Here is a 23,971-nt window from a genome sequence, read left to right on the forward strand (position 1 = left end):
TGACACAAAATATTTTGTCACAGGGGACAATAGTATATGTTTTCAAAAATTGGGAATTTTTAATGTTTTTGGCTAATCTAAAGTGTTTGTTAATCACCTGATAAATTAAATTTTTGGCCAAAATGATTTTTTCTAAATGACTTTAAAAGAAAGTGTACATAAACTATGAATGTGGGCAAAAAAGGTAAGTTGTATTTAAACTAAGGTTAATGCATAAATATTACTGTCTTTTCCTGCATCACGGCAGGAAATAATCGTACTAGCATGCAACACTTCCCACAAATGCTTATGTTACACAAAAAATAAAAAATGTTAAGAACTCCCCGTCGGGGAATCGAACCCCGGTCTCCCGCGTGACAGGCGGGGATACTCACCACTATACTAACGAGGAATAACTTGACATGTGTTTTTGGGGAAACACCCTCAAATGGGGAGATTTTAATGCCATCTCTGCCGCTAATCAGAAGATGCACAACTTAAATCAACATTTTGCTGAATGGTAAGCTACTTTGCTTGATGCAAAAGTATAAAAAAATGTGTAGTTAGCGGGATTGTTGCCAAACAGAGAGAATTGAAAAAAAACATAGACTGCATTATTTACATGACCTTGAGTAGAGAGAGTGTAAGATTAAGCTAAAGCAGTATTTTCCTGGCACAGTATATATTTGCCCAATGTTTTTCGGGTTTTCATCAGGAGACACTCCTGTACAGTCATGCATGGATAATCTGCTACACTACAATATGACTCAAAGGACATTTTATGAAATTAATGCTCCAAAACATTTCAAAAAGATGTTTCTTATCCCTTTCAAGAAATATATTTAGCTATATTTTCCTGCATATTGTTATCCCTTTTTATGCATAATAATGGCTTGCTTTAATTCTGTTACCTTTTGCCATTAACACTGATTAAATATGCCCTGCTAAATGACGTAAAACAACTGACACAAAATATTTTGTCACAGGGGACAATAGTATATGTTTTCAAAAATTGGGAATTTTTAATGTTTTTGGCTAATCTAAAGTGTTTGTTAATCACCTGATAAATTAAATTTTTGGCCAAAATGATTTTTTCTAAATGACTTTAAAAGAAAGTGTACATAAACTATGAATGTGGGCAAAAAAGGTAAGTTGTATTTAAACTAATGTTAATGCATAAATATTACTGTCTTTTCCTGCATCACGGCAGGAAATAATCGTACTAGCATGCAACACTTCCCACAAGTGCTTATGTTACACAAAAAATAAAAAATGTTAAGAACTCCCCGTCGGGGAATCGAACCCCGGTCTCCCGCGTGACAGGCGGGGATACTCACCACTATACTAACGAGGAATAACTTGACATGTGTTTTTGGGGAAACACCCTCAAATGGGGAGATTTTAATGCCATCTCTGCCGCTAATCAGAAGATGCACAACTTAAATCAACATTTTGCTGAATGGTAAGCTACTTTGCTTGATGCAAAAGTATAAAAAAATGTGTAGTTAGCGGGATTGTTGCCAAACAGAGAGAATTGAAAAAAAACATAGACTGCATTATTTACATGACCTTGAGTAGAGAGAGTGTAAGATTAAGCTAAAGCAGTATTTTCCTGGCACAGTATATATTTGCCCAATGTTTTTCGGGTTTTCATCAGGAGACACTCCTGTACAGTCATGCATGGATAATCTGCTACACTACAATATGACTCAAAGGACATTTTATGAAATTAATGCTCCAAAACATTTCAAAAAGATGTTTCTTATCCCTTTCAAGAAATATATTTAGCTATATTTTCCTGCATATTGTTATCCCTTTTTATGCATAATAATGGCTTGCTTTAATTCTGTTACCTTTTGCCATTAACACTGATTAAATATGCCCTGCTAAATGACGTAAAACAACTGACACAAAATATTTTGTCACAGGGGACAATAGTATATGTTTTCAAAAATTGGGAATTTTTAATGTTTTTGGCTAATCTAAAGTGTTTGTTAATCACCTGATAAATTAAATTTTTGGCCAAAATGATTTTTTCTAAATGACTTTAAAAGAAAGTGTACATAAACTATGAATGTGGGCAAAAAAGGTAAGTTGTATTTAAACTAAGGTTAATGCATAAATATTACTGTCTTTTCCTGCATCACGGCAGGAAATAATCGTACTAGCATGCAACACTTCCCACAAGTGCTTATGTTACACAAAAAATAAAAAATGTTAAGAACTCCCCGTCGGGGAATCGAACCCCGGTCTCCCGCGTGACAGGCGGGGGATACTCACCACTATACTAACGAGGAATAACTTGACATGTGTTTTTGGGGAAACTCCCTCAAATGGGGAGATTTTAATGCCATCTCTGCCGCTAATCAGAAGATGCACAACTTAAATCAACATTTTGCTGAATGGTACGCTGCTTTGCTTGATGAAAAAGTAAACAAAAATGTGTAGTTAGCGGGATTGTTGCCAAACAGAGAGAATTGAAAAAAAACATAGACTGCATTATTTACATGACCTTGAGTAGAGAGAGTGTAAGATTAAGCTAAAGCAGTATTTTCCTGGCACAGTATATATTTGCCCAATGTTTTTCGGGTTTTCATCAGGAGACACTCCTGTACAGTCATGCATGGATAATCTGCTACACTACAATATGACTCAAAGGACATTTTATGAAATTAATGCTCCAAAACATTTCAAAAAGATGTTTCTTATCCCTTTCAAGAAATATATTTAGCTATATTTTCCTGCATATTGTTATCCCTTTTTATGTATAATAATGGCTTGCTTTAATTCTGTTACCTTTTGCCATTAACACTGATTAAATATGCCCTGCTAAATGACGTAAAACAACTGACACAAAATATTTTGTCACAGGGGACAATAGTATATGTTTTCAAAAATTGGGAATTTTTAATGTTTTTGGCTAATCTAAAGTGTTTGTTAATCACCTGATAAATTAAATTTTTGGCCAAAATGATTTTTTCTAAATGACTTTAAAAGAAAGTGTACATAAACTATGAATGTGGGCAAAAAAGGTAAGTTGTATTTAAACTAAGGTTAATGCATAAATATTACTGTCTTTTCCTGCATCACGGCAGGAAATAATCGTACTAGCATGCAACACTTCCCACAAGTGCTTATGTTACACAAAAAATAAAAAATGTTAAGAACTCCCCGTCGGGGAATCGAACCCCGGTCTCCCGCGTGACAGGCGGGGATACTCACCACTATACTAACGAGGAATAACTTGACATCTGTTTTTGGGGAAACTCCCTCAAATGGGGAGATTTTAATGCCATCTCTGCCGCTAATCAGAAGATGCACAACTTAAATCAACATTTTGCTGAATGGTAAGCTACTTTGCTTGATGCAAAAGTAAACAAAAATGTGTAGTTAGCGGGATTGTTGCCAAACAGAGAGAATTGAAAAAAAACATAGACTGCATTATTTACATGACCTTGAGTAGAGAGAGTGTAAGATTAAGCTAAAGCAGTATTTTCCTGGCATAGTATATATTTGCCCACTGTTTTTCGGGTTTTCGTCAGGAGACACTCCTGTACAGTCATGCATGGATAATCTGCTACACTACAATATGACTCAAAGGACATTTTATGAAATTAATGCTCCAAAACATTTCAAAAAGATGTTTCTTATCCCTTTCAAGAAATATATTTAGCTATATTTTCCTGCATATTTTTATCTCTTTTTATGCATAATAATGGCATGCTTTAATTCTGTTACCTTTTGCCATTAACACTCATTAAAAATGCCCTGCTAAATGACGTAAAACAACTGACACAAAATATTGTGGCACAGAGGACAATAGTATATGTTTTCTAAAATTGGGAAATTTTTATGTTTTTGGCTAATCTAAAGTGTTTGTTAATCACCTGATAAATTAAATTTTTGGCCAAAATGATTTTTTCTAAATGACTTTAAAAGAAAGTGTACATAAACTATGAATGTGGGCAAAAAAGGTAAGTTGTATTTAAACTAAGGTTAATGCATAAATATTACTGTCTTTTCCTGCATCACGGCAGGAAATAATCGTACTAGCATGCAACACTTCCCACAAGTGCTTATGTTACAGAAAAAATAAAAATTGTTAAGGACTCCCCGTCAGGGAATCGAACCCTGGTCTCCCGCGTGACAGGCGGGGATACTCACCACTATACTAACGAGGAATAACTTGACATGTGTTTTTGGGAAAACTCCCTCCAATGGGGAGATTTCAATGCCATCTCTGCCGCTAATCAGAAGATGCACAACTTAAATCAACATTTTGCTGAATGGTAAGCTGCTTTGCTTGATGCAAAAGTAAAAAAAAATGTGTAGTTAGCGGGATTGTTGCCAAACAGAGAGAATTGAAAAAAAACATAGACTGCATTATTTACATGACCCTGAGTAAAGAGAGTGTAAGATTAAGCTAAAGCAGTATTTTCCTGGCACAGTATATATTTGCCCACTGTTCTTTGGGTTTTCGTCAGGAGACACTCCTGTACAGTCATGCATGGATAATCTGCTACACTACAATATGACTCGAAGGACATTTTATGAAATTAATGCTCCAAAACATTTCAAAAAGATGTTTCTTATCCCTTTCAAGAAATATATTTAGCTATATTTTCCTGCATATTTTTATCCCTTTTTATGCATAATAATGGCTTGCTTTAATTCCGTTACCTTTTGCCATTAACACTCATTAAAAATGCCCTGCTAAATGATGTAAAACAACTGACACAAAATATTGTGGCACAGAGGACAATAGTATATGTTTTCTAAAATTGGGAATTTTTAATGTTTTTGGCTAATCTAAAGTTTTTGTTAATCACCTGATAAATTAAATTTTTGGCCAAAATGATTTTTTCTAAATGACTTTAAAAGAAAGTGTACATAAACTATGAATGTGGGCAAAAAAGGTAAGTTGTATTTAAACTAAGGTTAATGCATAAATATTACTGTCTTTTCCTGCATCACGGCAGGAAATAATCGTACTAGCATGCAACATTTCCCACAAGTGCTTATGTTACAGAAAAAATAAAAATTGTTAAGGACTCCCCGTCAGGGAATCGAACCCCGGTCTCCCGCGTGACAGGCGGGGATACTCACCACTATACTAACGAGGAATAACCTGACATGTGTTTTTGGGAAAACTCCCTCCAATAGGGAGATTTTAATGCCATCTCTGCCGCTAATCAGAAGATGCACAACTTAAATCAACATTTTGCTGAATGGTAAGCTGCTTTGCTTGATGCAAAAGTAAAAAAAAATGTGTAGTTAGCGGGATTGTTGCCAAACAGAGAGAATTAAAAAAAAACATAGACTGCATTATTTACATGACCCTGAGTAAAGAGAGTGTAAGATTAAGTTAAAGCAGTATTTTCCTGGCACAGTATATATTTGCCCACTTTTTTTTGGGTTTTCGTCAGGAGACACTCCTGTACAGTCATGCATGGATAATCTGCTACACTACAATATGACTCGAAGGACATTTTATGAAATTAATGCTCCAAAACATTTCAAAAAGATGTTTCTTATCCCTTTCAAGAAATATATTTAGCTATATTTTCCTGCATATTTTTATCCCTTTTTATGCATAATAATGGCTTGCTTTAATTCTTTTACCTTTTGCCATTAACACTGATTAAATATGCCCTGCTAAATGACGTAAAACAACTGACACAAAATATTTTGTCACAGAGGACAATAGTATATGTTTTCTAAAATTGGGAATTTTTAATGTTTTTGGCTAATCTAAAGTGTTTGTTAATCACCTGATAAATTAAATTTTTGGCCAAAATGATTTTTTCTAAATGACTTTAAAAGAAAGTGTACATAAACTATGAATGTGGGCAAAAAAGGTAAGTTGTATTTAAACTAAGGTTAATGCATAAATATTACTGTCTTTTCCTGCATCACGGCAGGAAATAATCGTACTAGCATGCAACACTTCCCACAAGTGCTTATGTTACAGAAAAAATAAAAAATGTTAAGGACTCCTCTTTCGGGGAATTGAACCCCGGTCTCCCGCGTGACAGGCGGGGATACTCACCACTATACTAACGAGGAATAACTTGACATGTGTTTCTGGGGAAACTCCCTCCAATGGGGAGATTTTAATGCCATCTCTGCCGCTAATCAGAAGATGCACAACTTAAATCAACATTTTGCTGAATGGTAAGCTACTTTGCTTGATGCAAAAGTATACAAAAATGTGTAGTTAGCGGGATTGTTGCCAAACAGAGAGAATTAAAAAAAACATAGACTGCATTATTTACATGACCTTGAGTAGAGAAAGTGTAAGATTAAGCTAAAGCAGTATTTTCCTGGCACAGTATATATTTGCCCAATGTTTTTCGGGTTTTCATCAGGAGACACTCCTGTACAGTCATGCATGGATATTCTGCTACACTACAATATGACTCAAAGGACATTTTATGAAATTAATGCTCCAAAACATTTCAAAAAGATGTTTCTTATCCCTTTCAAGAAATATATTTAGCTATATTTTCCTGCATATTGTTATCCCTTTTTATGCATAATAATGGCTTGCTTTAATTCTGTTACCTTTTGCCATTAACACTGATTAAATATGCCCTGCTAAATGACGTAGAACAACTGACACAAAATATTTTGTCACAGGGGACAATAGTATATGTTTTCAAAAATTGGGAATTTTTAATGTTTTTGGCTAATCTAAAGTGTTTGTTAATCACCTGATAAATTAAATTTTTGGCCAAAATGATTTTTTCTAAATGACTTTAAAAGAAAGTGTACATAAACTATGAATGTGGGCAAAAAAGGTAAGTTGTATTTAAACTAAGGTTAATGCATAAATATTACTGTCTTTTCCTGCATCACGGCAGGAAATAATCGTACTAGCATGCAACACTTCCCACAAGTACTTATGTTACAGAAAAAATAAAAAATGTTAAGGACTCCCCTTTGGGGAATCGAACCCCGGTCTCCTGCGTGACAGGCGGGGATACTCACCACTATACTAACGAGGAACAACTTGACATGTTTTTTTGGGAAAACTCCCTCCAATGGGGAGATTTCAATGCCATCTCTGCCGCTAATCAGAAGATGCACAACTTAAATCAACATTTTGCTGAATGGTAAGCTGCTTTGCTTGATGCAAAAGTAAAAAAAAAATGTGTAGTTAGCGGGATTGTTGCCAAACAGAGAGAATTGAAAAAAAACATAGACTGCATTATTTACATGACCCTGAGTAAAGAGAGTGTAAGATTAAGCTAAAGCAGTATTTTCCTGGCACAGTATATATTTGCCAACTGTTTTTTGGGTTTTCGTCAGGAGACACTCCTGTACAGTCATGCATGGATAATCTGCTACACTACAATATGACTCGAAGGACATTTTATGAAATTAATGCTCCAAAACATTTCAAAAAGATGTTTCTTATCCCTTTCAAGAAATATATTTAGCTATATTTTCCTGCATATTTTTATCTCTTTTTATGCATAATAATGGCTTGCTTTAATTCTGTTACCTTTTGCCATTAACACTCATTAAAAATGCCCTGCTAAATGACGTAAAACAACTGACACAAAATATTTTGTCACAGAGGACAATAGTATATGTTTTCTAAAATTGGGAATTTTTTATGTTTTTGGCTAATCTAAAGTGTTTGTTAATCACCTGATAAATTACATTTTTGGCCAAAATGATTTTTTCTAAATGACTTTAAAAGAAAGTGTACATAAACTATGAATGTGGGCAAAAAAGGTAAGTTGTATTTAAACTAAGGTTAATGCATAAATATTACTGTCTTTTCCTGCATCACGGCAGGAAATAATCGTACTAGCATGCAACACTTCCCACAAGTGCTTATGTTACACAAAAAATAAAAAATGTTAAGTACTCCCCGTCGGGGAATTGAACCCCGGTCTCCCGCGTGACAGGTGGGGATACTCACCACTATACTAACGAGGAATAACTTGACATGTGTTTTTGGGGAAACTCCCTCAAATGGGGAGATTTTAATGCCATCTCTGCCGCTAATCAGAAGATGCACAACTTAAATCAACATTTTGCTGAATGGTAAGCTACTTTGCTTGATGCAAAAGTAAACAAAAATGTGTAGTTAGCGGGATTGTTGCCAAACAGAGAGAATTGAAAAAAAACATAGACTGCATTATTTACATGACCTTGAGTAGAGAGAGTGTAAGATTAAGCTAAAGCAGTATTTTCCTGGCACAGTATATATTTGCCCACTGTTTTTCGGGTTTTCGTCAGGAGACACTCCTGTACAGTCATGCATGGATAATCTGCTACACTACAATATGACTCGAAGGACATTTTATGAAATTAATGCTCCAAAACATTTCAAAAAGATGTTTCTTATCCCTTTCAAGAAATATATTTAGCTATATTTTCCTGCATATTTTTATCTCTTTTTATGCATAATAATGGCTTGCTTTAATTCTGTTACCTTTTGCCATTAACACTCATTAAAAATGCCCTGCTAAATGACGTAAAACAACTGACACAAAATATTTTGTCACAGAGGACAATAGTATATGTTTTCTAAAATTGGGAAATTTTTATGTTTTTGGCTAATCTAAAGTGTTTGTTAATCACCTGATAAATTAAATTTTTGGCCAAAATGATTTTTTCTAAATGACTTCAAAAGAAAGTGTACATAAACTATGAATGTGGGCAAAAAAGGTAAGTTGTATTTAAACTAAGGTTAATGCATAAATATTACTGTCTTTTCCTGCATCACGGCAGGAAATAATCGTACTAGCATGCAACACTTCCCACAAGTGCTTATGTTACACAAAAAATAAAAAATGTTAAGTACTCCCCGTCGGGGAATCGAACCCCGGTCTCCCGCGTGACAGGTGGGGATACTCACCACTATACTAACGAGGAATAACTTGACATGTGTTTTTGGGGAAACTCCCTCAAATGGGGAGATTTTAATGTCATCTCTGCCGCTAATCAGAAGATGCACAACTTAAATCAACATTTTGCTGAATGGTAAGCTACTTTGCTTGATGCAAAAGTAAACAAAAATGTGTAGTTAGCGGGATTGTTGCCAAACAGAGAGAATTGAAAAAAAACATAGACTGCATTATTTACATGACCTTGAGTAGAGAGAGTGTAAGATTAAGCTAAAGCAGTATTTTCCTGGCACAGTATATATTTGCCCACTGTTTTTCGGGTTTTCGTCAGGAGACACTCCTGTACAGTCATGCATGGATAATCTGCTACACTACAATATGACTCGAAGGACATTTTATGAAATTAATGCTCCAAAACATTTCAAAAAGATGTTTCTTATCCCTTTCAAGAAATATATTTAGCTATATTTTCCTGCATATTGTTATCCCTTTTTATGCATAATAATGGCTTGCTTTAATTCTGTTACCTTTTGCCATTAACACTGATTAAATATGCCCTGCTAAATGACGTAAAACAACTGACACAAAATATTTTTTCACAGAGGACAATAGTATATGTTTTCTAAAATTGGGAATTTTTAATGTTTTTGGCTAATCTAAAGTGTTTGTTAATCACCTGATAAATTAAATTTTTGGCCAAAATGATTTTTTCTAAATGACTTTAAAAGAAAGTGTACATAAACTATGAATGTGGGCAAAAAAGGTAAGTTGTATTTAAACTAAGGTTAATGCATAAATATTACTGTCTTTTCCTGCATCACGGCAGGAAATAATCGTACTAGCATGCAACACTTCCCACAAGTACTTATGTTACAGAAAAAATAAAAAATGTTAAGGACTCCCCTTTGGGGAATCGAACCCCGGTCTCCTGCGTGACAGGCGGGGATACTCACCACTATACTAACGAGGAACAACTTGACATGTTTTTTTGGGAAAACTCCCTCCAATGGGGAGATTTCAATGCCATCTCTGCCGCTAATCAGAAGATGCACAACTTAAATCAACATTTTGCTGAATGGTAAGCTGCTTTGCTTGATGCAAAAGTAAAAAAAAAATGTGTAGTTAGCGGGATTGTTGCCAAACAGAGAGAATTGAAAAAAAACATAGACTGCATTATTTACATGACCCTGAGTAAAGAGAGTGTAAGATTAAGCTAAAGCAGTATTTTCCTGGCACAGTATATATTTGCCAACTGTTTTTTGGGTTTTCGTCAGGAGACACTCCTGTACAGTCATGCATGGATAATCTGCTACACTACAATATGACTCGAAGGACATTTTATGAAATTAATGCTCCAAAACATTTCAAAAAGATGTTTCTTATCCCTTTCAAGAAATATATTTAGCTATATTTTCCTGCATATTTTTATCTCTTTTTATGCATAATAATGGCTTGCTTTAATTCTGTTACCTTTTGCCATTAACACTCATTAAAAATGCCCTGCTAAATGACGTAAAACAACTGACACAAAATATTTTGTCACAGAGGACAATAGTATATGTTTTCTAAAATTGGGAATTTTTTATGTTTTTGGCTAATCTAAAGTGTTTGTTAATCACCTGATAAATTAAATTTTTGGCCAAAATGATTTTTTCTAAATGACTTTAAAAGAAAGTGTACATAAACTATGAATGTGGGCAAAAAAGGTAAGTTGTATTTAAACTAAGGTTAATGCATAAATATTACTGTCTTTTCCTGCATCACGGCAGGAAATAATCGTACTAGCATGCAACACTTCCCACAAGTGCTTATGTTACACAAAAAATAAAAAATGTTAAGTACTCCCCGTCGAGGAATTGAACCCCGGTCTCCCGCGTGACAGGTGGGGATACTCACCACTATACTAACGAGGAATAACTTGACATGTGTTTTTGGGGAAACTCCCTCAAATGGGGAGATTTTAATGCCATCTCTGCCGCTAATCAGAAGATGCACAACTTAAATCAACATTTTGCTGAATGGTAAGCTACTTTGCTTGATGCAAAAGTAAACAAAAATGTGTAGTTAGCGGGATTGTTGCCAAACAGAGAGAATTGAAAAAAAACATAGACTGCATTATTTACATGACCTTGAGTAGAGAGAGTGTAAGATTAAGCTAAAGCTGTATTTTCCTGGCACAGTATATATTTGCCCACTGTTTTTCGGGTTTTCGTCAGGAGACACTCCTGTACAGTCATGCATGGATAATCTGCTACACTACAATATGACTCGAAGGACATTTTATGAAATTAATGCTCCAAAACATTTCAAAAAGATGTTTCTTATCCCTTTCAAGAAATATATTTAGCTATATTTTCCTGCATATTTTTATCTCTTTTTATGCATAATAATGGCTTGCTTTAATTCTGTTACCTTTTGCCATTAACACTCATTAAAAATGCCCTGCTAAATGACGTAAAACAACTGACACAAAATATTTTGTCACAGAGGACAATAGTATATGTTTTCTAAAATTGGGAAATTTTTATGTTTTTGGCTAATCTAAAGTGTTTGTTAATCACCTGATAAATTAAATTTTTGGCCAAAATGATTTTTTCTAAATGACTTTAAAAGAAAGTGTACATAAACTATGAATGTGGGCAAAAAAGGTAAGTTGTATTTAAACTAAGGTTAATGCATAAATATTACTGTCTTTTCCTGCATCACGGCAGGAAATAATCGTACTAGCATGCAACACTTCCCACAAGTGCTTATGTTACACAAAAAATAAAAAATGTTAAGTACTCCCCGTCGGGGAATCGAACCCCGGTCTCCCGCGTGACAGGTGGGGATACTCACCACTATACTAACGAGGAATAACTTGACATGTGTTTTTGGGGAAACTCCCTCAAATGGGGAGATTTTAATGTCATCTCTGCCGCTAATCAGAAGATGCACAACTTAAATCAACATTTTGCTGAATGGTAAGCTACTTTGCTTGATGCAAAAGTAAACAAAAATGTGTAGTTAGCGGGATTGTTGCCAAACAGAGAGAATTGAAAAAAAACATAGACTGCATTATTTACATGACCTTGAGTAGAGAGAGTGTAAGATTAAGCTAAAGCAGTATTTTCCTGGCACAGTATATATTTGCCCACTGTTTTTCGGGTTTTCGTCAGGAGACACTCCTGTACAGTCATGCATGGATAATCTGCTACACTACAATATGACTCGAAGGACATTTTATGAAATTAATGCTCCAAAACATTTCAAAAAGATGTTTCTTATCCCTTTCAAGAAATATATTTAGCTATATTTTCCTGCATATTGTTATCCCTTTTTATGCATAATAATGGCTTGCTTTAATTCTGTTACCTTTTGCCATTAACACTGATTAAATATGCCCTGCTAAATGACGTAAAACAACTGACACAAAATATTTTTTCACAGAGGACAATAGTATATGTTTTCTAAAATTGGGAATTTTTAATGTTTTTGGCTAATCTAAAGTGTTTGTTAATCACCTGATAAATTAAATTTTTGGCCAAAATGATTTTTTCTAAATGACTTTAAAAGAAAGTGTACATAAACTATGAATGTGGGCAAAAAAGGTAAGTTGTATTTAAACTAAGGTTAATGCATAAATATTACTGTCTTTTCCTGCATCACGGCAGGAAATAATCGTACTAGCATGCAACACTTCCCACAAGTGCTTATGTTACAGAAAAAATAAAAATTGTTAAGGACTCCCCTTTGGGGAATCGAACCCCGGTCTACCGTGTGACAGGTGGGGATACTCACCACTATATTAACGAGGAATAACTTCACATGTGATTTTGGGAAAACTCCCTCCAATGGGGAGATTTCAATGCCATCACTGCCGCTAATCAGAAGATGCACAACTTAAATCAACATTTTGCTGAATGGTAAGCTGCTTTGCTTGATGCAAAAGTAAAAAAAAATGTGTAGTTAGCGGGATTGTTGCCAAACAGAGAGAATTGAAAAAAAACATAGACTGCATTATTTACATGACCCTGAGTAAAGAGAGTGTAAGATTAAGCTAAAGCAGTATTTTCCTGGCACAGTATATATTTGCCCACTGTTCTTTGGGTTTTCGTCAGGAGACACTCCTGTACAGTCATGCATGGATAATCTGCTACACTACAATATGACTCGAAGGACATTTTATGAAATGAATACTCCAAAACATTTCAAAAAGATGTTTCTTATCCCTTTCAAGAAATATATTTAGCTATATTTTCCTGCATATTTTTATCCCTTTTTATGCATAATAATGGCTTGCTTTAATTCTGTTACCTTTTGCCATTAACACTCATTAAAAATGCCCTGCTAAATGACGTAAAACAACTGACACAAAATATTGTGGCACAGAGGACAATAGTATATGTTTTCTAAAATTGGGAATTTTTTATGTTTTTCGCTAATCTAAAGTTTTTGTTAATCACCTGATAAATTAAATTTTTGGCCAAAATGATTTTTTCTAAATGACTTTAAAAGAAAGTGTACATAAACTATGAATGTGGGCAAAAAAGGTAAGTTGTATTTAAACTAAGGTTAATGCATAAATATTACTGTCTTTTCCTGCATCACGGCAGGAAATAATCGTACTAGCATGCAACACTTCCCACAAGTGCTTATGTTACAGAAAAAATAAAAATTGTTAAGGACTCCCCGTCAGGGAATCGAACCCCGATCTCCCGCGTGACAGGCAGGGATACTCACCACTATACTAACGAGGAATAACTTGACATGTGTTTTTGGGAAAACTCCCTCCAATAGGGAGATTTTAATGCCATCTCTGCCGCTAATCAGAAGATGCACAACTTAAATCAACATTTTGCTGAATGGTAAGCTGCTTTGCTTGATGCAAAAGTAAAAAAAAATGAGTAGTTAGCGGGATTGTTGCCAAACAGAGAGAATTGAAAAAAAACATAGACTGCATTATTTACATGACCCTGAGTAAAGAGAGTGTAAGATTAAGCTAAAGCAGTATTTTCCTGGCACAGTATATATTTGCCCACTGTTCTTTGGGTTTTCGTCAGGAGACACTCCTGTACAGTCATGCATGGATAATCTGCTACACTACAATATGACTCGAAGGACATTTTATGAAATTAATACTCCAAAACATTTCAAAAAGATGTTTCTTATCCCTTTCAAGAAATATATTTAGCTATATTTTCCTGCATATTTTTATCCCTTTTTATGCATAATAATGGCTTGCTTTAATTCTGTTACCTTTTGCCATTAACACTCATTAAAAATGCCCTGCTAAATGACATAAAACAACTGACACAAAATATTGTGGCACAGAGGACAATAGTATATGTTTTCTAAAATTGGGAATTTTTTATGTTTTTCGCTAATCTAAAGTTTTTGTTAATCACCTGATAAATTAAATTTTTGGCCAAAATGATTTTTTCTAAATGACTTTAAAAGAAAGTGTACATAAACTATGAATGTGGGCAAAAAAGGTAAGTTGTATTTAAACTAAGGTTAATGCATAAATATTACTGTCTTTTCCTGCATCACGGCAGGAAATAATCGTACTAGCATGCAACACTTCCCACAAGTGCTTATGTTACAGAAAAAATAAAAATTGTTAAGGACTCCCCGTCAGGGAATCGAACCCCGGTCTCCCGCGTGACAGGCGGGGATACTCACCACTATACTAACGAGGAATAACTTGACATGTGTTTTTGGGAAAACTCCCTCCAATAGGGAGATTTTAATGCCATCTCTGCCGCTAATCAGAAGATGCACAACTTAAATCAACATTTTGCTGAATGGTAAGCTGCTTTGCTTGATGCAAAAGTAAAAAAAAATGAGTAGTTAGCGGGATTGTTGCCAAACAGAGAGAATTGAAAAAAAACATAGACTGCATTATTTACATGACCCTGAGTAAAGAGAGTGTAAGATTAAGCTAAAGCAGTATTTTCCTGGCACAGTATATATTTGCCCACTGTTTTTTGGGTTTTCGTCAGGAGACACTCCTGTACAGTCATGCATGGATAATCTGCTACACTACAATATGACTCGAAGGACATTTTATGAAATTAATGCTCCAAAACATTTCAAAAAGATGTTTCTTATCCCTTTCAAGAAATATATTTAGCTATATTTTCCTGCATATTTTTATCCCTTTTTATGCATAATAATGGCTTGCTTTAATTCTTTTACCTTTTGCCATTAACACTGATTAAATATGCCCTGCTAAATGACGTAAAACAACTGACACAAAATATTTTGTCACAGAGGACAATAGTATATGTTTTCTAAAATTGGGAATTTTTAATGTTTTTGGCTAATCTAAAGTGTTTGTTAATCACCTGATAAATTAAATTTTTGGCCAAAATGATTTTTTCTAAATGACTTTAAAAGAAAGTGTACATAAACTATGAATGTGGGCAAAAAAGGTAAGTTGTATTTAAACTAAGGTTAATGCATAAATATTACTGTCTTTTCCTGCATCACGGCAGGAAATAATCGTACTAGCATGCAACACTTCCCACAAGTGCTTATGTTACAGAAAAAATAAAAAATGTTAAGGACTCCTCTTTCGGGGAATCGAACCCCGGTCTCCCGCGTGACAGGCGGGGATACTCACCACTATACTAACGAGGAATAACTTGACATGTGGTTTTGGGGAAACTCCCTCCAATGGGGAGATTTTAATGCCATCTCTGCCGCTAATCAGAAGATGCACAACTTAAATCAACATTTTGCTGAATGGTAAGCTACTTTGCTTGATGCAAAAGTATACAAAAATGTGTAGTGAGCGGGATTGTTGCCAAACAGAGAGAATTGAAAAAAAACATAGACTGCATTATTTACATTACCTTGAGTAGAGAGAGTGTAAGATTAAGCTAAAGCAGTATTTTCCTGGCACAGTATATATTTGCCCAATGTTTTTCGGGTTTTCATCAGGAGATACTCCTGTACAGTCATGCATGGATAATCTGCTACACTACAATATGACTCGAAGGACATTTTATGAAATTAATGCTCCAAAACATTTCAAAAAGATGTTTCTTATCCCTTTCAAGAAATATATTTAGCTATATTTTCCTGCATATTGTTATCCCTTTTAATGCATAATAATGGCTTGCTTTAATTCTGTTACCTTTTGCCATTAACACTCATTAAAAATGCCCTGCTAAATGACGTAAAACAACTGACACAAAATATTTTGTCACAGAGGACAATAGTTTATGTTTTCTAAAATTGGGAATTTTTAATGTTTTTGGCTAATCTAAAGTGTTTGTTAATCACCTGATAAATTAAATTTTTGGCCAAAATGATTTTTTCCAAATGACTTTAAAAGAAAGTGTACATAAACTATGAATGTGGGCAAAAAAGGTAAGTTGTATTTAAACTAAGGTTAATGCATAAATATTACTGTCTTTTCCTGCATCACGGCAGGAAATAATCGTACTAGCATGCAACACTTCCCACAAGTGCTTATGTTACAGAAAAAATAAAAAATGTTAAGGACTCCTCTTTGGGGAATCGAACCCCAGTCTCCCGCGTGACAGGCAGGGATACTCACCACTATACTAACGAGGAATAACTTGACATGTGTTTTTAGGGAAACTCCCTCCAATGGGGAGATTTTAATGCCATCTCTGCCACTAATCAGAAGATGCACAACTTAAATCAACATTTTGCTGAATGGTACGCTGCTTTGCTTGAAGAAAAAGTAAACAAAAATGTGTAGTTAGCGGGATTGTTGCCAAACAGAGAGAATTGAAAAAAAACATAGACTGCATTATTTACATGACCCTGAGTAAAGAGAGTGTAAGATTAAGCTAAAGCAGTATTTTCCTGTCACAGTATATATTTGCCCACTGTTTTTTGGGTTTTCGTCAGGAGACACTCCTGTACAGTCATGCATGGATAATCTGCTACACTACAATATGACTCGAAGGACATTTTATGAAATTAATACTCCAAAACATTTCAAAAAGATGTTTCTTATCCCTTTCAAGAAATATATTTAGCTATATTTTCCTGCATATTTTTATCCCTTTTTATGCATAATAATGGCTTGCTTTAATTCTGTTACCTTTTGCCATTAACACTCATTAAAAATGCCCTGCTAAATGACGTAAAACAACTGACACAAAATATTGTGGCACAGAGGACAATAGTATATGTTTTCTAAAATTGGGAATTTTTTATGTTTTTCGCTAATCTAAAGTTTTTGTTAATCACCTGATAAATTAAATTTTTGGCCAAAATGATTTTTTCTAAATGACTTTAAAAGAAAGTGTACATAAACTATGAATGTGGGCAAAAAAGGTAAGTTGTATTTAAACTAAGGTTAATGCATAAATATTACTGTCTTTTCCTGCATCACGGCAGGAAATAATCGTACTAGCATGCAACACTTCCCACAAGTGCTTATGTTACAGAAAAAATAAAAATTGTTAAGGACTCCCCGTCAGGGAATTGAACCCCGGTCTCCCGCGTGACAGGCGGGGATACTCACCACTATACTAACGAGGAATAACTTGACATGTGTTTTTGGGAAAACTCCCTCCAATAGGGAGATTTTAATGCCATCTCTGCCGCTAATCAGAAGATGCACAACTTAAATCAACATTTTGCTGAATGGTAAGCTGCTTTGCTTGATGCAAAAGTAAAAAAAATGAGTAGTTAGCGGGATTGTTGCCAAACAGAGAGAATTGAAAAAAAACATAGACTGCATTATTTACATGACCCTGAGTAAAGAGAGTGTAAGATTAAGCTAAAGCAGTATTTTCCTGGCACAGTATATATTTGCCCACTGTTTTTTGGGTTTTCGTCAGGAGACACTCCTGTACAGTCATGCATGGATAATCTGCTACACTACAATATGACTCGAAGGACATTTTATGAAATTAATGCTCCAAAACATTTCAAAAAGATGTTTCTTATCCCTTTCAAGAAATATATTTAGCTATATTTTCCTGCATATTTTTATCCCTTTTTATGCATAATAATGGCTTGCTTTAATTCTTTTACCTTTTGCCATTAACACTGATTAAATATGCCCTGCTAAAAGACGTAAAACAACTGACACAAAATATTTTGTCACAGAGGACAATAGTATATGTTTTCTAAAATTTGGAATTTTTAATGTTTTTGGCTAATCTAAAGTGTTTGTTAATCACCTGATAAATTAAATTTTTGGCCAAAATGATTTTTTCTAAATGACTTTAAAAGAAAGTGTACATAAACTATGAATGTGGGCAAAAAAGGTAAGTTGTATTTAAACTAAGGTTAATGCATAAATATTACTGTCTTTTCCTGCATCACGGCAGGAAATAATCGTACTAGCATGCAACACTTCCCACAAGTGCTTATGTTACAGAAAAAATAAAAAATGTTAAGGACTCCTCTTTCGGGGAATCGAACCCCGGTCTCCCGCGTGACAGGCGGGGATACTCACCACTATACTAACGAGGAATAACTTGACATGTGTTTTTGGGGAAACTCCCTCCAATGGGGAGATTTTAATGCCATCTCTGCCGCTAATCAGAAGATGCACAACTTAAATCAACATTTTGCTGAATGGTAAGCTACTTTGCTTGATGCAAAAGTATACAAAAATGTGTAGTTAGCGGGATTGTTGCCAAACAGAGAGAATTAAAAAAAAACATAGACTGCATTATTTACATGACCTTGAGTAGAGAGAGTGTAAGATTAAGCTAAAGCAGTATTTTCCTGGCACAGTATATATTTGCCCAATGTTTTTCGGGTTTTCATCAGGAGACACTCCTGTACAGTCATGCATGGATAATCTGCTACACTACAATATGACTCAAAGGACATTTTATGAAATTAATGCTTCAAAACATTTCAAAAAGATGTTTCTTATCCCTTTCAAGAAATATATTTAGCTATATTTTCCTGCATATTGTTATCCCTTTTTATGCATAATAATGGCTTGCTTTAATTCTGTTACCTTTTGCCATTAACACTGATTAAATATGCCCTGCTAAATGACGTAGAACAACTGACACAAAATATTTTGTCACAGGGGACAATAGTATATGTTTTCAAAAATTGGGAATTTTTAATGTTTTTGGCTAATCTAAAGTGTTTGTTAATCACCTGATAAATTAAATTTTTGGCCAAAATGATTTTTTCTAAATGACTTTAAAAGAAAGTGTACATAAACTATGAATGTGGGCAAAAAAGGTAAGTTGTATTTAAACTAAGGTTAATGCATAAATATTACTGTCTTTTCCTGCATCACGGCAGGAAATAATCGTACTAGCATGCAACACTTCCCACAAGTGCTTATGTTACAGAAAAAATAAAAAATGTTAAGGACTCCTCTTTCGGGGAATCGAACCCCAGTCTCCCGCGTGACAGGCGGGGATACTCACCACTATACTAACGAGGAATAACTTGACATGTGTTTTTGGGGAAACTCCCTCCAATGGGGAGATTTTAATGCCATCTCTGCCGCTAATCAGAAGATGCACAACTTAAATCAACATTTTGCTGAATGGTAAGCTACTTTGCTTGATGCAAAAGTATACAAAAATGTGTAGTTAGCGGGATTGTTGCCAAACAGAGAGAATTAAAAAAAAACATAGACTGCATTATTTACATGACCTTGAGTAGAGAGAGTGTATGATTAAGCTAAAGCAGTATTTTCCTGGCACAGTATATATTTGCCCAATGTTTTTCGGGTTTTCATCAGGAGACACTCCTGTACAGTCATGCATGGATAATCTGCTACACTACAATATGACTCAAAGGACATTTTATGAAATTAATGCTTCAAAACATTTCAAAAAGATGTTTCTTATCCCTTTCAAGAAATATATTTAGCTATATTTTCCTGCATATTGTTATCCCTTTTTATGCATAATAATGGCTTGCTTTAATTCTGTTACCTTTTGCCATTAACACTCATTAAAAATGCCCTGCTAAATGACGTAAAACAACTGACACAAAATATTTTGTCACAGAGGACAATAGTTTATGTTTTCTAAAATTGGGAATTTTTAATGTTTTTGGCTAATCTAAAGTGTTTGTTAATCACCTGATAAATTAAATTTTTGGCCAAAATGATTTTTTCTAAATGACTTTAAAAGAAAGTGTACATAAACTATGAATGTGGGCAAAAAAGGTAAGTTGTATTTAAACTAAGGTTAATGCATAAATATTACTGTCTTTTCCTGCATCACGGCAGGAAATAATCGTACTAGCATGCAACACTTCCCACAAGTGCTTATGTTACAGAAAAAATAAAAATGTTAAGGACTCCTCTTTCGGGAAATCGAACCCCGGTCTCCCGCGTGACAGGCGGGGATACTCACCACTATACTAACGAGGAATAACTTGACATGTGTTTTTGGGGAAACTCCTCCAATGGGGAGATTTTAATGCCATCTCTGCCGCTAATCAGAAGATGCACAACTTAAATCAACATTTTGCTGAATGGTAAGCTACTTTGCTTGATGCAAAAGTAAACAAAAATGTGTAGTTAGCGGGATTGTTGCCAAACAGAGAGAATTGAAAAAAAACATAGACTGCATTATTTACATGACCTTGAGTAGAGAGAGTGTAAGATTAAGCTAAAGCAGTATTTTCCTGGCACAGTATATATTTGCCCACTGTTTTTCGGGTTTTCGTCAGGAGACACTCCTGTACAGTCATGCATGGATAATCTGCTACACTACAATATGACTCGAAGGACATTTTATGAAATTAATGCTCCAAAACATTTCAAAAAGATGTTTCTTATCCCTTTCAAGAAATATATTTAGCTATATTTTCCTGCATATTTTTATCCCTTTTTATGCATAATAATGGCTTGCTTTAATTCTTTTACCTTTTGCCATTAACACTGATTAAATATGCCCTGCTAAAAGACGTAAAACAACTGACACAAAATATTTTGTCACAGAGGACAATAGTATATGTTTTCTAAAATTTGGAATTTTTAATGTTTTTGGCTAATCTAAAGTGTTTGTTAATCACCTGTAAAATTAAATTTTTGGCCAAAATGATTTTTTCTAAATGACTTTAAAAGAAAGTGTACATAAACTATGAATGTGGGCAAAAAAGGTAAGTTGTATTTAAACTAAGGTTAATGCATAAATATTACTGTCTTTTCCTGCATCACGGCAGGAAATAATCGTACTAGCATGCAACACTTCCCACAAGTGCTTATGTTACAGAAAAAATAAAAAATGTTAAGGACTCCTCTTTCGGGGAATTGAACCCCGGTCTCCCACGTGACAGGCGGGGATACTCACCACTATACTAACGAGGAATAACTTGACATGTGTTTTTGGGGAAACTCCCTCCAATGGGGAGATTTTAATGCCATCTCTGCCGCTAATCAGAAGATGCACAACTTAAATCAACATTTTGCTGAATGGTAAGCTACTTTGCTTGATGCAAAAGTATACAAAAATGTGTAGTTAGCGGGATTGTTGCCAAACAGAGAGAATTAAAAAAAAACATAGACTGCATTATTTACATGACCTTGAGTAGAGAGAGTGTAAGATTAAGCTAAAGCAGTATTTTCCTGGCACAGTATATATTTGCCCAATGTTTTTCGGGTTTTCATCAGGAGACACTCCTGTACAGTCATGCATGGATAATCTGCTACACTACAATATGACTCAAAGGACATTTTATGAAATTAATGCTTCAAAACATTTCAAAAAGATGTTTCTTATCCCTTTCAAGAAATATATTTAGCTATATTTTCCTGCATATTGTTATCCCTTTTTATGCATAATAATGGCTTGCTTTAATTCTGTTACCTTTTGCCATTAACACTGATTAAATATGCCCTGCTAAATGACGTAAAACAACTGACACAAAATATTTTGTCACAGGGGACAATAGTATATGTTTTCAAAAATTGGGAATTTTTAATGTTTTTGGCTAATCTAAAGTGTTTGTTAATCACCTGATAAATTAAATTTTTGGCCAAAATGATTTTTTCTAAATGACTTTAAAAGAAAGTGTACATAAACTATGAATGTGGGCAAAAAAGATAAGTTGTATTTAAACTAAGGTTAATGCATAAATATTACTGTCTTTTCCTGCATCACGGCAGGAAATAATCGTACTAGCATGCAACACTTCCCACAAGTGCTTATGTTACAGAAAAAATAAAAAATGTTAAGGACTCCTCTTTCGGGGAATCGAACCCCGGTCTCCCGCGTGACAGGCGGGGATACTCACCACTATACTAACGAGGAATAACTTGACATGTGTTTTTGGGGAAACTCCCTCCAATGGGGAGATTTTAATGCCATCTCTGCCGCTAATCAGAAGATGCACAACTTAAATCAACATTTTGCTGAATGGTAAGCTACTTTGCTTGATGCAAAAGTATACAAAAATGTGTAGTTAGCGGGATTGTTGCCAAACAGAGAGAATTAAAAAAAAACATAGACTGCATTATTTACATGACCTTGAGTAGAGAGAGTGTAAGATTAAGCTAAAGCAGTATTTTCCTGGCACAGTATATATTTGCCCAATGTTTTTCGGGTTTTCATCAGGAGACACTCCTGTACAGTCATGCATGGATAATCTGCTACACTACAATATGACTCAAAGGACATTTTATGAAATTAATGCTTCAAAACATTTCAAAAAGATGTTTCTTATCCCTTTCAAGAAATATATTTAGCTATATTTTCCTGCATATTGTTATCCCTTTTTATGCATAATAATGGCTTGCTTTAATTCTGTTACCTTTTGCCATTAACACTCATTAAAAATGCCCTGCTAAATGACGTAAAACAACTGACACAAAATATTTTGTCACAGAGGACAATAGTTTATGTTTTCTAAAATTGGGAATTTTTAATGTTTTTGGCTAATCTAAAGTGTTTGTTAATCACCTGATAAATTAAATTTTTGGCCAAAATGATTTTTTCTAAATGACTTTAAAAGAAAGTGTACATAAACTATGAATGTGGGCAAAAAAGGTAAGTTGTATTTAAACTAAGGTTAATGCATAAATATTACTGTCTTTTCCTGCATCACGGCAGGAAATAATCGTACTAGCATGCAACACTTCCCACAAGTGCTTATGTTACAGAAAAAATAAAAATGTTAAGGACTCCTCTTTCGGGAAATCGAACCCCGGTCTCCCGCGTGACAGGCGGGGATACTCACCACTATACTAACGAGGAATAACTTGACATGTGTTTTTGGGGAAACTCCTCCAATGGGGAGATTTTAATGCCATCTCTGCCGCTAATCAGAAGATGCACAACTTAAATCAACATTTTGCTGAATGGTAAGCTACTTTGCTTGATGCAAAAGTAAACAAAAATGTGTAGTTAGCGGGATTGTTGCCAAACAGAGAGAATTGAAAAAAAACATAGACTGCATTATTTACATGACCTTGAGTAGAGAGAGTGTAAGATTAAGCTAAAGCAGTATTTTCCTGGCACAGTATATATTTGCCCACTGTTTTTCGGGTTTTCGTCAGGAGACACTCCTGTACAGTCATGCATGGATAATCTGCTACACTACAATATGACTCGAAGGACATTTTATGAAATTAATGCTCTAAAACATTTCAAAAAGATGTTTCTTATCCCTTTCAAGAAATATATTTAGCTATATTTTCCTGCATATTTTTATCTCTTTTTATGCATAATAATGGCTTGCTTTAATTCTGTTACCTTTTGCCATTAACACTCATTAAAAATGCCCTGCTAAATGACGTAAAACAACTGACACAAAATATTGTGGCACAGAGGACGATAGTATATGTTTTCTAAAATTGGGAATTTTTTATGTTTTTGGCTAATCTAAAGTGTTTGTTAATCACCTGATAAATTCAATTTTTGGCCAAAATGATTTTTTCTAAATGACTTTAAAAGAAAGTGTACATAAACTATGAATGTGGGCAAAAAAGGTAAGTTGTATTTAAACTAAGGTTAATGCATAAATATTACTGTCTTTTCCTGCATCACGGCAGGAAATAATCGTACTAGCATGCAACACTTCCCACAAGTGCTTATGTTACAGAAAAAATAAAAATTGTTAAGGACTCCCCGTCGGGGAATCGAACCCCGGTCTCCCGCGTGACAGGCGGGGATACTCACCACTATACTAACGAGGAATAACTTGACATGTTTTTTTGGGAA

The 23,971-nt window shown here is 34.5% G+C and overlaps 11 non-coding genes across 11 annotated transcripts; all 11 read right to left on the minus strand.

Moving 5' to 3' along the window:
• Positions 1 to 319: 319 nt before the first annotated feature.
• Positions 320 to 391, minus strand: TRNAD-GUC (transfer RNA aspartic acid (anticodon GUC)). The gene has a single exon. It is a non-coding gene; the product is annotated as a tRNA-Asp (tRNA).
• Positions 392 to 1,261: 870 nt separating this feature from the next.
• Positions 1,262 to 1,333, minus strand: TRNAD-GUC (transfer RNA aspartic acid (anticodon GUC)). Its single transcript has one exon. It is a non-coding gene; the product is annotated as a tRNA-Asp (tRNA).
• An 870-nt stretch (positions 1,334 to 2,203) lies between these two features.
• On the minus strand, positions 2,204 to 2,276 carry TRNAD-GUC (transfer RNA aspartic acid (anticodon GUC)). Its single transcript has one exon. It is a non-coding gene; the product is annotated as a tRNA-Asp (tRNA).
• Positions 2,277 to 3,146: 870 nt separating this feature from the next.
• Positions 3,147 to 3,218, minus strand: TRNAD-GUC (transfer RNA aspartic acid (anticodon GUC)). Its single transcript has one exon. It is a non-coding gene; the product is annotated as a tRNA-Asp (tRNA).
• Positions 3,219 to 4,088: 870 nt separating this feature from the next.
• TRNAD-GUC (transfer RNA aspartic acid (anticodon GUC)) lies at positions 4,089 to 4,160 on the minus strand. Its single transcript has one exon. It is a non-coding gene; the product is annotated as a tRNA-Asp (tRNA).
• Positions 4,161 to 5,030: 870 nt separating this feature from the next.
• On the minus strand, positions 5,031 to 5,102 carry TRNAD-GUC (transfer RNA aspartic acid (anticodon GUC)). Its single transcript has one exon. It is a non-coding gene; the product is annotated as a tRNA-Asp (tRNA).
• A 3,697-nt stretch (positions 5,103 to 8,799) lies between these two features.
• TRNAD-GUC (transfer RNA aspartic acid (anticodon GUC)) lies at positions 8,800 to 8,871 on the minus strand. The gene has a single exon. It is a non-coding gene; the product is annotated as a tRNA-Asp (tRNA).
• A 2,755-nt stretch (positions 8,872 to 11,626) lies between these two features.
• Positions 11,627 to 11,698, minus strand: TRNAD-GUC (transfer RNA aspartic acid (anticodon GUC)). Its single transcript has one exon. It is a non-coding gene; the product is annotated as a tRNA-Asp (tRNA).
• Positions 11,699 to 14,452: 2,754 nt separating this feature from the next.
• TRNAD-GUC (transfer RNA aspartic acid (anticodon GUC)) lies at positions 14,453 to 14,524 on the minus strand. Its single transcript has one exon. It is a non-coding gene; the product is annotated as a tRNA-Asp (tRNA).
• A 2,755-nt stretch (positions 14,525 to 17,279) lies between these two features.
• On the minus strand, positions 17,280 to 17,351 carry TRNAD-GUC (transfer RNA aspartic acid (anticodon GUC)). The gene has a single exon. It is a non-coding gene; the product is annotated as a tRNA-Asp (tRNA).
• Positions 17,352 to 23,874: 6,523 nt separating this feature from the next.
• TRNAD-GUC (transfer RNA aspartic acid (anticodon GUC)) lies at positions 23,875 to 23,946 on the minus strand. Its single transcript has one exon. It is a non-coding gene; the product is annotated as a tRNA-Asp (tRNA).
• Between the last annotated feature and the right edge of the window lie 25 nt (positions 23,947 to 23,971).

Source organism: Mixophyes fleayi, chromosome 10 (assembly GCF_038048845.1).
Source record: "Mixophyes fleayi isolate aMixFle1 chromosome 10, aMixFle1.hap1, whole genome shotgun sequence".
Taxonomy (NCBI): domain Eukaryota; kingdom Metazoa; phylum Chordata; class Amphibia; order Anura; family Limnodynastidae; genus Mixophyes; species Mixophyes fleayi.